The sequence below is a fragment of the Cibotium barometz genome, chromosome 3 (assembly GCF_041138505.1).
Source record: "Cibotium barometz isolate CiBa-2024 chromosome 3, ASM4113850v1, whole genome shotgun sequence".
NCBI classification, from domain to species: Eukaryota; Viridiplantae; Streptophyta; class Polypodiopsida; order Cyatheales; family Cibotiaceae; genus Cibotium; species Cibotium barometz.
In genome coordinates, this window is record NC_141048.1 from 62,997,094 (window position 1) to 63,012,973 (window position 15,880).

The following is a 15,880-nucleotide window of genomic DNA, read 5'->3' on the forward strand; positions in this document are numbered from 1 at the left end:
ACTTTTCTATGAGGCTAGTATAGAGATACAGCTACATGGGTACATAGATATGCTGATTGGGTTGGTAGTGTAACATGCCTATCTTCAATAATACTACATGCCCATGAATTTATGGTCTTTTGTGATGTAAAAATCAACAATTTTAATAAACGAGCTATGTCCACTTAGAATCTTAGAATTCTAAGTCCAAATTCAGAATTTGAGCACAATAAATACGAACATCGGATCGAGCGTATACGTAAATTTTTAGTTAAAGTACGATAAATTTATATCGTAATAAATGCACGACTAGGTGTCCGATTGACAAACGATCAACACTCTTACGACCAGGGAGACACCCCGAACATTTTCATCATTTTTTTTTTTGCACCAGCGAGACAGGTACTCCGACATGCATATCGAGGCCGACGACCCAATTAGGAGTCCCCACCCCAAAAAGATGTCATACACACACTCAGGCGCCTGTACAACACCCGTGCAAGAACCAAAGACCAAAGGCCGACTACCCTAGTGTACAGTCCACACAGACCACCACGTTGTCGTGCCATGGCACGTCTATGGTGTGAAACCATGCATGTGAGGTCATCAAATGCAAATCCAGATGCATGGGGTTAAGTGCCATGACGAGTCATTATATGATGCCTGAGTACATATGTTCATATTGTAAATGAGGTTCAATAAGACGAGCTGAGGCTGAGCCAGGTCTCGAAGCCTCTGTGTACATAAGTGTGGTATGAATTATGGAGTTTTATGCATATGGTAGACCTTGTAGTAGGGAGCACCCTTCTTAATATATATATGGAAATGCAAAAAAGACTTTAAGCTTGGAGAGAGTGAAAATGTTTTTCATATGCTCGGCAGAATGATAGGGGAAGGTATCAAGCCAAATCTGGTTACATTCGGTAGTGTTCTAAATGCATGCAGTCATGCAGGTCTAATGGAAAAAGGTCAGTTGTACCTTGAGGCCATTAGCAATGACTATGGTCTCATCCCAACTCTTGAGCATTACACTTACATTGTTGATCTCCTTGGCCGGGCAGGCCATGTAGACAAGGCGGTAGCTTTGATCAAGAAGATGCCATTTCATCCTGGTATTGTGAATTGGCATACTGTGTTGGGAGCCTGTCGAACATGGGGCAATGCTGAGCTTGGACGCCATGTCTTCGAACATGCAGCTTGAAGATCTTTCACTCAAAATGGCAAAAGAAGAGTATGTCTCAGGTTTGCATTGGGTGTCATACAACATTTCAGATGATGTAATGGCTCTTGAGTTGTTGGCTCTTGCGTGTGCCTTGATTAATACACCCAAGGGGACATCCATATATATGGGTAACATAAGCACAAGAAGAGTTTTAGAAGCTTCCCAAAGCGCCAGCTGGAAACCTATATGCAAGGTGGCGGGTGGCGGCTTGCGTGAATATAAGCAGGCGCAGTAATTCGAATTGGAAATTAGCGATATTCGGCCTGCAAAAGGTGGTGGGGCGCCCGATTTCCTTGCGGGAAAATGAGAAAAAACCAAAGATGTGAAGGGGGGCGCATATCGGAGTTCACTGTCTGTAGAAAAGAGGAGAACCAGTGCGCTATCTACCAGAGAATTTCAAATCAAAGCTATATCTACTGTTCATAGCTTGTAGGTGCTAGAATTGAAGAGGGATTTGAGTACTACATTAAGAGATGCTTTCAGTTTTTTTTCCACGTTTTCTTCATCGCGCAGTCTACAGCAAAGCGACTTTTGAGATTAGCAAAATAAAATCAAAGAGAAAATTCACTTGAATACGTTCAGATAAGTGGGTTTTTTTTATTTTGTTACTACTTCTTGCGATTTAGAAAAAGCGTATAACTCATATATCCTTAAAGGTTTTGGAAAATGAGTTAAAGGCTTGGAGAATGAGTTAAAGGTTTTGGAACTTGGAGATTTGTGGAATAAAGGTATCAAAAATACATTTAAGCCCTGGGAAGTTGGTTTTACTTTCTACTCGATCGAATTTTGGAATTCATGAGCATGTTATAGTTATGCCGTATGCCATCTTTTGCTTGTGAGTTGTTAGAATTTAAAAGCAGGTTTTCAGGTGATAAAGAACATCTTGAAATGATGGAATTGATGACACTGGATGTATGGAATGTAAATGGTCACATGTATGTTGGAAATATTTGAAGGTTATGTTATGCCTACATGTGATTGGTTCGAGGGATTTGGAAAGAGGAGCCAGGGAATCTATGCTTGGAAAGGAACAAGCACTTGGTACACAATTTTTGTGCAATCATCAGGCTGAATTCAAGGATGTATTGAGGTGAATTGACACATGTATATGTCATTAAAAATGGATATGTCCTATGCTCCTTGGAGAATTTTGTGTGTGAGTTTCCTTGTGGAGTTTGGTACCTACTCTCACAGCTAGAAGTCTCGTACTTTCCCAGCGACACCATCCACGTCACGACAGCTCTTTGGTGAACCCGACGTGAAACTGCTGGGGTGAGAGTGTGGTGAAATATACAGGGAAGCTATGGCTGAGAATTCTGAGGGTCAGGGGGTTCATTTTGACCCCGGAGTTATGCAGATGTTTCAGATGTTTACTATGTACATGCAACAGCAGCAAGCTGCTGAGAGGGGACAAATTTCCACGACCAAAGCACTACAATCAATTGTGAAAAAGGTGGATCAATTTGATGGAAAGGATATCACAAAGTACCTGCGCAATTACATAAAAGAAATGGAGCTAAACAGGGTGATTGAGGAGGATATGGTTCGAAGTTTTGAGCTGGTATGTGTTCCTGAAATAAGAGAGCGCATAAGAGGATTGCAGACAGCACATGGTGGCAGAAATTGGGAGGAGTTCAAGCTTGCTTTAAAGGACGAATATTTCATGGAGGATTCTGAGCGAGTGACCAAACGAACTTTTTTAGAATGGGTCACAAAACCTAAAATGGGAATTTCTGCCACCACAGAGCTGCTAAGAGAGTTTGAGAAGCGCTATGCCTAGCTGTCAAGGATAGAGCGTACAACTTTGGACAGAGAAAAAACAGAGCTCTTCTTACAAGCAGCTGGGAAAGATCTCCAAGAAAAACTGGAAATTCTCCTCGAGGGGATAAGGATACAGAGCAGGGACTAAAGAGTGATTGGAATGATGTTGAGGATGCGGTCACTATGCTAGCAAAGCGGCAACGAAGGAGGGATAAAATGGTGATGAGCTCGGGAACTCCTATAACTGCTGTTACCCCTGAGAATCTATCAAAACCAGCTGCTACAGTCCCAAAGGTAGAAGGGCCGATGGATGAGCTTATTAAGGGCATGCGGGACTTAAAATTGAAGATGTCCAGGATTGAAGAAAAGGGGCTACCATTAGGGCAGGCTTCTATGCAAAGGTCTCAAAGTAAAGAAGGGTTTACATACAGATGCATATGGTGTGATGACCCAGAACATGCAAAGAAAGATTGTGCTAGCTATAAAGAAGCCCTTAAAAATCAACTTGTGTTTTTCAAAGATGGGAAAATCCACCTTACAGAGACTGGACTTCCATTGAGTACAAACTTTGGGAAAGGAGGGATGAAAAAGCTGGTTGAGGATATGGCTGCTAGTCATGCCATCTCAATGGTTGAGGCAGCAACCTATGGATTAAAGGCTGGTCAATCAAAGCAGGGATCTGAGAATGATGAAGATTATGAGAATGAAGATTTTTGGCCATCAACAATGGAATTAATTACGTCAAAGAAGGTGTCTAGGCAAGCTTTGCATGAGGCAGGTGACTGTATACGTCTTGAGACTAGCTGGGAGGAGCCTGTGGATTCTTTATCTGTTCATGCCTACATTGCTAAATGCCAAAATAATGAGGCACAGGTAGAGGAGAAGCGTAAAAGGGAAAATGAGGAAGGAGGGCCATCAAAAAGAGTTACACGTGGAAGTGAAAAGAAGGATCCTGGGCCATCACATATGCCTTCACTGCATAGCAGACCTCCACAGGAAGTATCAATGGAAGAAGTGCCAGCAAAAATGAAGCATGAGAAGGAGAAGGGTAAAGGGAAAAGTCCACTCTACAAGCTTCAATCTGATATTGAAGCTACAACAGATCTCAAAAAGGTGCTTGAAGAGAGGATTCTAAACAGCAGGATGGAATTTACACTAGGGGAAGTCTTGGGGATTGCAAAGAAAGAATTTCATGATGAGATAATTGATATTATACGAAGAAAAAGGCAGTCCATAATTGAATCTATTCCATCACAAGGGGAGGCAAGCACTTCCAAGACTCATGGAGTACAGGTACAGCAAAAGGAAGAGAGAGAAAATGTGGTGGAATGTAATCACTCTGCTGATAGAGCATGACAAGTGCGCTTTGTGGAAGAGGATGATGAAAAAGAAGTTCTTACAAAGAGTCATTACTCCAGAAGCCATTGGGCAAGAGCAACTACTGAAACCCTTGTCAAGATAGGTGATTTGGAAGAGCCATATGTCGCTCTAATTGATCATGGGTCTGAAATAAATCTTATGGCTAAAAATCTCTACAACAAATGTAAGTGGCCAATGGATGTAGATCATGGGTGGATGATTAAAGCAGCTAATAACTCATCTGGAGAGCTTTATGCAGCATGTCCAAATGTAAGGGTAACTATAGGGGATGTGAAGGATGATCAGAACTTTTTTGTTCAGGAGATGTCATCGTATCCCCTCATCCTTGGGCAACCCTACATTACAGCTGTAAGGATGGAAACAAAGGTTTTGGATGATGGCTCGGCATATGCAAGAATAAGGAGTAAAGATGGCAAAAAAGCTGTTCAGTTTTTGACAGTTTGCATTAACCATGAAAGGAATCGTGAGTCTCTTCGAGCACAGTCACTCCCAAAGATAAACAGAGAATTCATGAATTACAGGGAGATGAGGGATTTTGGCCAGGTGCCATTGTAAAGCGGGATTCCAATGGTACGAGGGAAAATGAGTTCTCGCAGGACTCAATCAATGTAAATAACTTTTCAGTAAATTTTCAAGGATTCTCTAGCTATGGGTCACTGGTCTTTGTAAAAAGCAAGGATTTGAAGCATGGCATGCGTAGACATGTACAAAATGAACAAAAAAGTCTTGAGCAGTGTGGTCTTTTGGAGAAGAATGAGTTTATTTCAGGGGTGCTTGATGAGGTGTCATTTGTAGATACTATGGATGTGCTTTTTGATATGGGAAGAGCATGCTTACAGGGTGGAAATGAGATGATAGAGGTGTCATCTGTGGAGATGTATGATATAATCCGGGAATTTGAGGGGGTGGAATGTAAAAACATGAATTGCGAGATGGATGCTCATGTTGATACAAAGTACAAAACAGTTGCAAAGAAGGTAAGACCAGTTGCCTTGCCTTTGCCACCAGGAAGCAAGGAGAAAATAGATGAAGCTTCTATGCAACCAAATCTTAGAGATCCGAAGAAAATTGGGCATAAGTTTACACAAGAAACTCTAAAAGAGCTGAAGATTGGTGAGAAGGATTTTCTGTTGCCAGTTGAAAAGAAATGCTTTGAGGAAATGCTTGTGAGACATGGGAAAGCCTTTGCTTTTCAGCCGCATGAGATAGGCTGTGTTGATCCAAGTGTAACAGCACCAATGGTGATCTTTACTGTTCCACATTTACCCTGGAACCTACGGCCAATTCCAGTGCCAAAGGCTCTCTTGCCAAAGTTGATGGAATTACTAAAAGAAAAGATCAAGATGGGAATTTTGGAGCCATCATGTGCTCCATATTCCAACAGATGGTTTACTGTGCCAAAGAAAAATGGGACATTGCGCTTTATTCAAGACATGCAACCTGTAAACAAAGTCACAATCAGGAATGTGGGAGCAGGTCCGATTGTGGATGAGTTTGCAGAAGCATTTGCAGGGAAAGCTATATACTCTATGGGTGATCTGTATTCGGGATATGATCAGTTCCAGCTGGATATACAAAGCAGGGACTTGACCACAATGAGAACTCCTTTGGGATTAGTAAGGATATGTACCTTACCACAAGGAGCCACCAACTCAATGGCACATATGATGAATGGAATGAATAAAGTCTTGCGAGACTTCATACCACAAATAACTATGCCATTTCTGGATGATGTGCCAATAAAAGGCTGTGATGAGAAAGACAAAGATGGGGATTTGGATTCAAAAGGGTGCCGCAAGTTTGTGGCAAATCATATAAAGGATTGTGATATGATTCTATCCAGGCTTGAAGAAGTGAATCTTACTTTGTCTGGACTGAAATCAGTGTTTGGAGTTGGTGAAGTGCTAATAGTGGGACATCTTTGTAGCACTAATGGACGCCGACCAAGATAGATGCAATACAAAGAATGAAAGAGATATGCATTAATGTTACAGAGCTGAGGAGATTTCTTGGCACATGTGTCTTTTATGTTATTTGGATCCCACATTATGCGCATGTAGCAGATCCTCTTTATCAACTCTTGAGGAAAAATCAAAAATTTTTGTGGAATGTAGCACATACTAAAGCTATGCGGAAGCTGAAATGTTTGCTCCAATCATCACCTACTCTGAGGAAGGCAGATTATGAGTGTGGCAGGCCTGTGATTGTTACAGTTGATACTAGTCCTACTGGGATAGGATGGGCAGTAGGGCAAGATGATGAGGATGATCACAGGTATGTAATCAGATTTGGAGCAAAGGTGTTAAGCATCCGACAAAGAAAATATCCGCAGATCAAGAGAGAGTTATGGGGAATAGTCACTGCTCTAAAATGTGAAAAAGAATATCTTATTGGGGCATCTGTACTTGTGGAAACTGATTGCTTGCCACTTCTTGGGATGATAGCAAGTTGTACCACTCCAGATATTGCTATGCTTAGGTGGATTGCCTATATCAAGTCACTAAATCCTGAGTTTAAGCATATTGCGGGAAAAGATAATTCAGTTGCAGATATGCTATCAAGAGCCAGGTATGAAGATGAAAAAGAGATGATTAGTGACATTGATGATGTGGGTACAAAGTTCTACACTACTGCATATGCAAAGGGAGACCACATTTGCCTATCAAATGCACTTGAGTCTTTTACTGAGGAAATGTATGAAGGAGATTGGTTGCATATTGGTCAATACTTGAGTACTCTGACAAGACAGGAAAATTGGTCTGACTCAGAACTTAAGAGGATCCGCAGAAAAGCATATGGTTATTTTCTAAAGGATGGGTACCTCTGGAAGCATCCTAAGCAGAGGAATGCTATGCCACAGAGAGTCATATGTGATAAAGAGACTCAAGGGAAGCTTGTGAAAGAATTCCATGAGAGTCTCTGGGCTGGACATCGAAGTGTGTGGGCCACCTTTACCAAAATAAAGGAAAAATATTGGTGGAAAGGAATGTACAAGGATATTTCCTAATATGTGGAAACATGCATGGTATGTCAAATGTACTCAAATGTGCGACATCGTGATGGATTGCAACCAACCTACCCACCTGCCATGCACTACAAATGGGTAGTGGATCTAGTTACAATGCCTTTGGGAATTTGGCAGATGCGGTACATAGCACTTGCAAGAGAAGATTTGACAAATCAGGTAGAGGGGCATGCTCTTAGAACAAAGAGTACGGAAACAGTATGCAAATTTCTCTTGGAAGATGTGATTTGTCGATATGGTTGTGTTGGGAAAATAACAGCTGATAGGGGTGAGCTAGACGTTGAAGAAGCAAGGGAATTCTTCTCTAGAATTGGCATTAAACTGTCCCTAACATGTGCTTACAATCCTGAGGGCAATGGTAAAAGTGAGCGAGGACATCCTCCAATCATTAAAGCTTTGGCTAAGGCATGCAGAGAAAGAATGCGAGAGTGACCAAGGCTGCTACCATATGCCTTGTGGGCTGACCGTACAACTCATAGTTCAGTGACAGGATACATGCCTGCAGAATTAATGTATGGTCAGAAGCCAGTAATGCCAGTTGAAGAAGTAGTTCCAACTTGGAATGTATTGCCCTGGGTGGAAGGATTGAGCAGAGAAGACCTCCTTGCATTGCGAATAAGACAGTTGGAGAGGAGGCCTGAAGATATAGAGCTTGCTAAAGCTCGCTTGAAAGATGCAAGGTTGAAAAATAAAGAAAGATTTGATAGAAGACACAGACTCCGGCCAAAACCTATTGAAGAAGGTGATTGGGTCCTAATGTATGATAGTAGCCTTGACAACCAATTCACTGTTCAAAAAAAAATTGTAAAAAGATGGTTTGGCCCTTACATTGTCAAGCATGTGCATGGAAATGCCACGTATACCCTGTGTGAGCTTGATGGAACAGAGATAAAGAATCTTGTATAGCAGGCAAAAGGATCAAGATGTTTAAAAGAAGGCATGATAATGATCCTTTTGATTCACAGGGAACTCAGGATGAGAGGCTTGACAGCGATAGTATGGGTATGGTTGAAGAGGAAGAGGATGATCTTCCTGGTAATGTAGAAGAAGAAGATGACATCCAGTTATATGTGGATCTTGATGATGATTTGGCACATACCAGAGGATGTGCACGTTTAGAGGGGGTGGATGTCGTGCCATGGCACGTCTATGGTGTGAAACCATGCATGTGAGGTCATCAAATGCAAATCCAGATGCATGGGGTTAAGTGCCATGACGAGTCATTATATGATGCCTGAGTACGTATGTTCATATTGTAAATGAGGTTCAATAAGACGAGCTGAGGCTGAGCCAGGTCTCGAAGCCTCTGTACATGAGTGTGGTATGAATTATGGAGTTTTATGCATATGATAGACCTTGTAGTAGGGAGCACCCTTCTTAATATATATGGAAATGCAAAAAAGACTTTAAGCTTGGAGAGAGTGAAAATGTTTTTCATATGCTCGGCAGAATGATAGGGGAAGGTATCAAACCAAATCTGGTTACATTCGGTAGTGTTCTAAATGCATGCAGTCATGCAGGTCTAATGGAAAAAGGTCAGTTGTACCTTGAGGCCATTAGCAATGACTATGGTCTCATCCCAACTCTTGAGCATTACACTTGCATTGTTGATCTCCTTGGCCGGGCAGCCATGTAGACAAGGCGGTAGCTTTGATCAAGAAGATGCCATTTCATCCTGGTATTGTGAATTGGCATACTGTGTTGGGAGCTTGTCGAACATGGGGCAATGCCGAGCTTGGACGCCATGTCTTCGAACATGCAGCTTGAAGATCTTTCACTCAAAATGGCAAAAGAAGAGTATGTCTCAGGTTTGCATTGGTGGGTGTCATACAGCATTTCAGATGATGTAATGGCTCTTGAGTTGTTGGCTCTTGCGTGTGCCTTGATTAATACACCCAAGGGGACATCCATTTATATGGGTAACATAAGCACAAGAAGAGTTTTAGAAGCTTCCCAAAGCACCAGCTGGAAACCTATATGCAAGGTGGGGGGTGGCAGCTTGCGTGAATATAAGCAGGCGCAGTAATTCGAATTGGAAATTAGCGATATTCGGGCTGCAAAAGGTGGTGGGGCGCCCGATTTCCTTGCGGGAAAATGAGAAAAAACCAGAGATGTGAAGGGGGGCGCATATCGGAGTTCACTGTCTGTAGAAAAGAGGAGAACCAGTGCGCTATCTACTAGAGAATTTCAAATCAAAGCTATATCTACTGTTCATAGCTTGTAGGTGCTAGAATTGAAGAGGGATTTGAGTACTACATTAAGAGATGCTTTCAGTTTTTTTTCCACGTTTTCTTCATCGCGCAGTCTGCAGCGAAGCGACTTTTGAGATTAGCAAAATAAAATCAAAGAGAAAATTCACTTCTGGATTGGGCTGTGTCCTAAAACGGCTACCCTGGGTAAGACCTGCATTACTTAGTTATATACCCACCGGTCCTGTGGTATGCGATTCCCATCTTTGGTCTCACAGAACTATTAGGCCTAGGAGTACTCACAAACCAAAATAAATGGACTATCTTCAACTTTTTGATTCAATGAATCTGTTTTAAATCGGTGGTAATGTTCCTAGTTTGGTTTGCCTCGATGAAAAAATACCTCTACCCACAATTCCAAAAGTGATCTCTACCCCACCCTCTTTGGATACAAGAGGTATGAGGGAGGGACAATCTCTTGAGTATCTACACCATCCATAGTCACAGAACTCAAAATTTGGAGAGAGACATGCCACCATCAAGCACACAATTAAACCTGCCACCATCAGACCTTGCATCAAACCCTCCGTCAGACACAGCCCCATCGTCAGACCTAGTATCTTTGCCCTCAAACCCACTCCCTTCACTAGAATCCCGTTTAGGAAGATGCACTAGAAGAGTAAGAATCTTGAGTAGGCATCACCCTCTTCCTACAATTATTCAATCACCAATTCAAATTATTCTAGTAAGTTATTTTATAAATCAGCAGCATTAGGTAAAACATATATTCGAAAACAATCTCTATTAACAAGTCCTAGGAACTAAGATGGGCTTTGATACCACTTGTAAGGTCCCCCACTTCCTAAATAGGGGAAACCTTTAAGATAGTCTACTAAGTCTAACTTGGGGTAGTTTCCTACTCGTCGACACCTTGACTATGTAAGATACAAGGATACGATTAGTAGGTATGACCTAGTTCTATCTCGCATGGGGGAGCGTGGTCTTTTTAAAGGATTTCTAAAATCAAACCACTCATAGAGTGATGGAGTTTAACTCGGAAAACCTCTATTCTTGACTTCTAGAAACAACGCTTTTTTCCTTATCTATGCAAGCCAGAACCGCTGACCTAGTCCTCTATAGTAGGCTTGCCCAGGGATTTATTTATCTAACATAGCGCTTTAATTAATTTATTGGAAAGTTACCTGACTTCTAATGGGGTCCACCCTTCCACAGGATGTTGTTGTCAAGGCATCCCATCCTGCCACTTTCCACCCAACTCATGTGTCAATTTATTTTCTAATTAATCCTACTACACTGTTTGACATCACTGTTTGACATAAATAAACAAGTTCCTTAATTAAAAGGCTTACATATGGTTCGTTTAAACAGTCTTTTATCACTGATACACAACGTTTACAAACAAAGTATTTAAAAAAAGAAAGATACAATGTTCAAAATTATTTATAGCCAAATCCAGGCTCTTTACTTTTTTCTGTCGATGATCTAAAATTCGGCCTTCTAGCCTCCATGGCAAAGGCCGCAGAGCAATTGCTCACACCACCTGTACTATAAGCGAAGAACCAACTCTTGAGATAGCTTAAGAAGAACGTGCCACAGCCCATGTGGTAGTAGAACATCAAGCTCCAAATCAATAATTTGGTGTTATTCAAACCCCATCCGCTCATCACGGTAAGCCATTCCAACTTTTGATTAATTGTGGCAGTACCCATTCATTTCTTTCTCCAAGGTGTTTACAAAAATTCAACTTGAGTCAAAAACCAGCTAGAAGAATGGTTGTAGAACTAGCTTGTGGGAAGGAAGTAGTATCTCAACATTCTGTAGGAAATCTTGATTTTGAATTGGGTAGTGAGCAAAGTCATGGTCATTTTAGAGTCCTGCCATTATGAATTTATGATGGGATCCTTGGAATGGATTGGTTAATTACAAACAATGCTAGTATTTATTGCAGCCAGGGGAGTATCACTCTTAAAAATGAGCATGGCCAAGTAGTATGAGTTCAGGGAAAGACAGGTAAACCTAAGTCTAGGGTAGTCAAAGCAAAGCATCTTCTCAAAGGAGCACGTAAGGGACAACAAGTTTTCCTAGTTAAACTCAACAAAGCTGCTGAACCTAGTAAAGAAACGGATCCCTCTTGGCTCTAAGAATTCTCTAACGTCTTTCCCGATGATGAGCTCACAGGGTTACCACCTCCTCGAGAAGTCGATCATGAAATTGAGGTGATCCCTCTAGTGCTTAACCTATCTCAAAAACACCCTATAAAATGTCTCTTCCTGAAGCCATTGAGGCTTAAAGAGAAACTTTCCCAACTCATTGAGCAAGTCCCAAGAGCTCTCCTTGGGGAGCACCCGTTCTTTTCCAAAAAAAGAAGGGCGGTACTTTTTGACTCTACATAGATTATCAGGGGTTACGTCAAGAATAAGTATTCTATCCCTCTCATTGACAAGCTTCTTGATAGGCTTCATGGGGCCAAAGTTTTCTAAAAAATAGACTTAAGGTCTGGTTATTACCAGATCAGAGTCAGGGAAGCAGATACACCCAAAACAGTTTTCAATACCTGTTATAGCCACTATGAGTTTACTATAATGTCATTCGGGTTGACCAATGCTCCTGAAACCTTCAATAGCCTAATGCAAGATATATTCCATCCTTACTTGGATGAATTTATACTTGTTTTCTTTGATGACATCTTAGTATACTCCAAGTTGGTGGAAGAGCATGAGGAGCATGTGTGTAGAGTTCTGCAATTGCTGCATAGACATAAACTCTATGCCAAGAAGAGCAAATTTATACTTCTCGAAAGCTAAAGCAATATGAAGCAAATTATCCCACCCATGATTTAGAGCTCTTGTGGCAGTTGTTCGTTGCCTGAAATTATGGAGACATTACCTCTTGGGGGGGCAAATTCCAGCTCATAATAACTGACCACAAGAGTTTGAAGTGGATCTTCACCCACCTCAATATGAGGGAGAGAAGATGGATTAAAATCCTACAAGAATATGACTTCGACATCAAATTCCACCCTGGGAAAGATAATGTGGTAGCAGATGCACTTAACCATGCAAATCCTTCTTGAGTGCAATTTCAATGCCAGATGATCCCATACTGGACAAGGTCAAAGAAGTCTCATCTCATGATTCTGATTACCAGAGGATGGTGAAGTTAGTAGAAGAAGGAGGAACTTCAGATAAAGAGAAAAATCTAATCAAGGGGTACTTTATCCATGATGGGAGACTTTACTTCAATCAAAGGCTATGTATTCCTAAGGATCTAGCTCTAAAGAAGCTAATCCTCCATGAAGCTCATGATAGCCCCGCTGTAGGTTACAGAGGCTATGCAAAAACATTGAATGCTGTAAGGAGGAGCTATCATTAGGCATGCTTGAAAAACGATGTCCTTCGATACTTGAAGCAATGTCACTCATGTCAAAGGATCAAAGCTGAAAGAGTCAAGATGCTTGGGAAGCTTTAACCCTTGGATATTCCCCAAATCAAGTGGGAATGCATAATAATGGATTTTTTCACAAGTCTCCCCACTGTACAAGGGGGATATGATTCCATATTAGTGGTGGTGGACTTGCTTATCAAAGTAGCTCATCTTATACCAGTAAAGAAAACCTTCAAAGCTTCTGATGTTGCCCGGTTATTCGTCAAAGAGGTCTTCAAGCTTCATGGTCTTCCGAAGAGAATAGTCAGTGATTGAGATTCTGATTTAGCTTCAAAGTTCTGGACGTCCTTATTTCAAACCTTGGGAACTCATCTTTGCTTTAGCAGAGCTTATCATCCAGAGAAGACCGATGGCCAGATTAAGAGAGTCAACTAAGTAATTGAAGACATTCTCAGGGCATATTGTGGATGGGAACCAAGAAGATGGCTTCAATACCTTCCTTTGGTAGAATTCGCTTATAATACATCTTATCATCAGAGCATAGGAATGTCACCATTCAAAGCACTCTATGGGCAAGAATGTTTATCTCCTGTAAATTTCTCTGATCCAACCATAAGAGTTGAGGCATCCAGAAAAATGCTCGAAGAGATGGAAGAACAGACCAAGGTGATCCAAAAAGATATTAAAGCTGCTTAAGATCGACAAAAGCATTATGCTGACACAAGGAGGTTTGAAAGGATCTTTAAGGAAGGAGACAAAGTTCTTCTATGAGTGCGATCCAAGCGTAGTTCTCTGTCACTTGGAAAATATAAGAAACTCAGCCCAATATATTGTGGGCTCTATACAGTTATCAAGTGTTTGGGTAAAAGTGCCTATAAGCTCCGGCTCCTAGCCCATATCAAGGTCCACAATGTATTTCATGTAAGTTTGTTAAAGCCTTATGTACCTAGTCTCGATCATATTTTTGATGCTGAACAAGTTGTAATCCCAACTCAGGGAGTCCTTGAGTTATAGCTTAGTAGGATCATAGATTCTAGAGAAAGGCAACTCCGTAATAGAACTCTTGTGGAACATCTGGTACAATGGAAAGATAACCCTAAAGAAGATGCAACTTGGGAAGATAAAGCGGCACTCCTAAAAGATTACCCTGAATTCATGACGAGATGAGGACATCTTGATTACTTTAAGGGGGGAAGGATGTAACATGCCCATCTTCAATAATACTACATGCCCATGAATTTATGGTCTTTTGTGATGTAAAAATCAACAATTTTAATAAACAAGCTGTTTCCACTTAGAATCTTAAAATTTTGAGTCCAAATTTGAAATCTGCGCCGTGTAATTTTACCCTAATATAGGATTTTATAGCATCCAAAACGGACACTAGATTGAGCCTATACGTAAATTTTTAGTTATTTTCTGTTAAAATATGGTAAACTGAAACCTTAATAAATGCACGACCGGGTGTCCGATTGACAAACAGTCAGCACCCCTATAACCAAGGAGACACCCCAAACATTTTCGTCGAATATTTTTTTTACACCGTCGGGCGCTCCAACACACATGTTGAGGCCGGCATCCCAAATTAGGGGTCCCCACCCCAAAAAGATATCGTACACACACTCGGGCACCCGTACAACGCCCGCGCAAGGACTAAAGGCCGACCACCCTAGTGTACGATCCACACAGACCCATGTTGTCTGTGACCCCCAGAAGGTACATGCGTATTATAGCTTTTGTCCACGCATAGGTACCATTCCTTTTCCCAGGCCCATGCAAACCACAGGTCTGTGTACTTTCATCGTACACCATCCTTTGCACCCATGCTTTGCTCTCCCTTTCCATGCACCTGTACCCATACCCACACTTATATAAACCCCCCAATACCTCGTGGTCTCGAGACACCCCAACACCCTACTCTGCCCCGTACTCGTCACTCTGCCCAGCGCCTGTACCCAGTAGTCTGCACCCGGCACTCTGTGCGGTAATGTACCCGATAGCCTTCCAATAAGCCATTTTTGCCCATCTCCAAGTAAGCCCTCTGCAAAATATTTCTTGCCTCCACTTACCCTTGAGAGTAGAGTATCCTTAGCTACTCCCCCTGTGTGAATAGACTTAAGGAAGGACTCTCCCTTCTCTCCCTCCAGCTGCAGCCGTCTCCCTGCAAATCTAGTTTAAGGACACTTCCCCCCCCCCCCCTCCCAATTAGCGGTGACTTTAGTAAGGGCTTTTAGTCTCTTAGAGATGATTCGCACCTAGGGGTTTTTTGCTCATAACTTGAGCAAACGAGCTCCAAATTGTGTTCTGATTGAAGCGTTAGATTAGTCACGTCGTGGACTACAAGAAGGCAGGTAGAATGGCTCCTTCACAAAAGCACCAAAATATCACCCTGTGAGACACGTACATCAACGAGTCTAGAGAGGTTGCTCTAGATGCCGCCCCATGTCTCCCCTTAGGAGCCCCACAAAGAAATAATGACTAGGTTAGCTTGGTCATCGTTTAAAAGGAGTTTTTTAATTTATTTATTAATCTTTATTGTTAACTTTAAAGAAATTAAGAAAGAGATGCTACTTTTCTTTATACCAAATATTTTGGTGAAATTGTTGTTTTCTCAAGAAAAGTGATGAAATTTGTCGTATTCTAGAATTCAGTTTGTAAAGTGTTATCTTGATTGAGTTAAGAAGTACATGTATATCTTATCCCCGCCTCGACACTAACCTCGTTTTCGTGCTTATGTAGCCAGGCGGTGACATTAGCGAGGCTCGGAGTCGACCCAAGGTATCCCTCATACCATTGGGAGAATAAGATTTCGCCAATGGAGGCGAATATTGTGATGTTGCCTAGTTCTGCAGGCCTAGGCTAGTGCAGTGAATAAGCCCTCCCTATAGCACGTAGACATCCCTTTAAGGGACGGGAGAA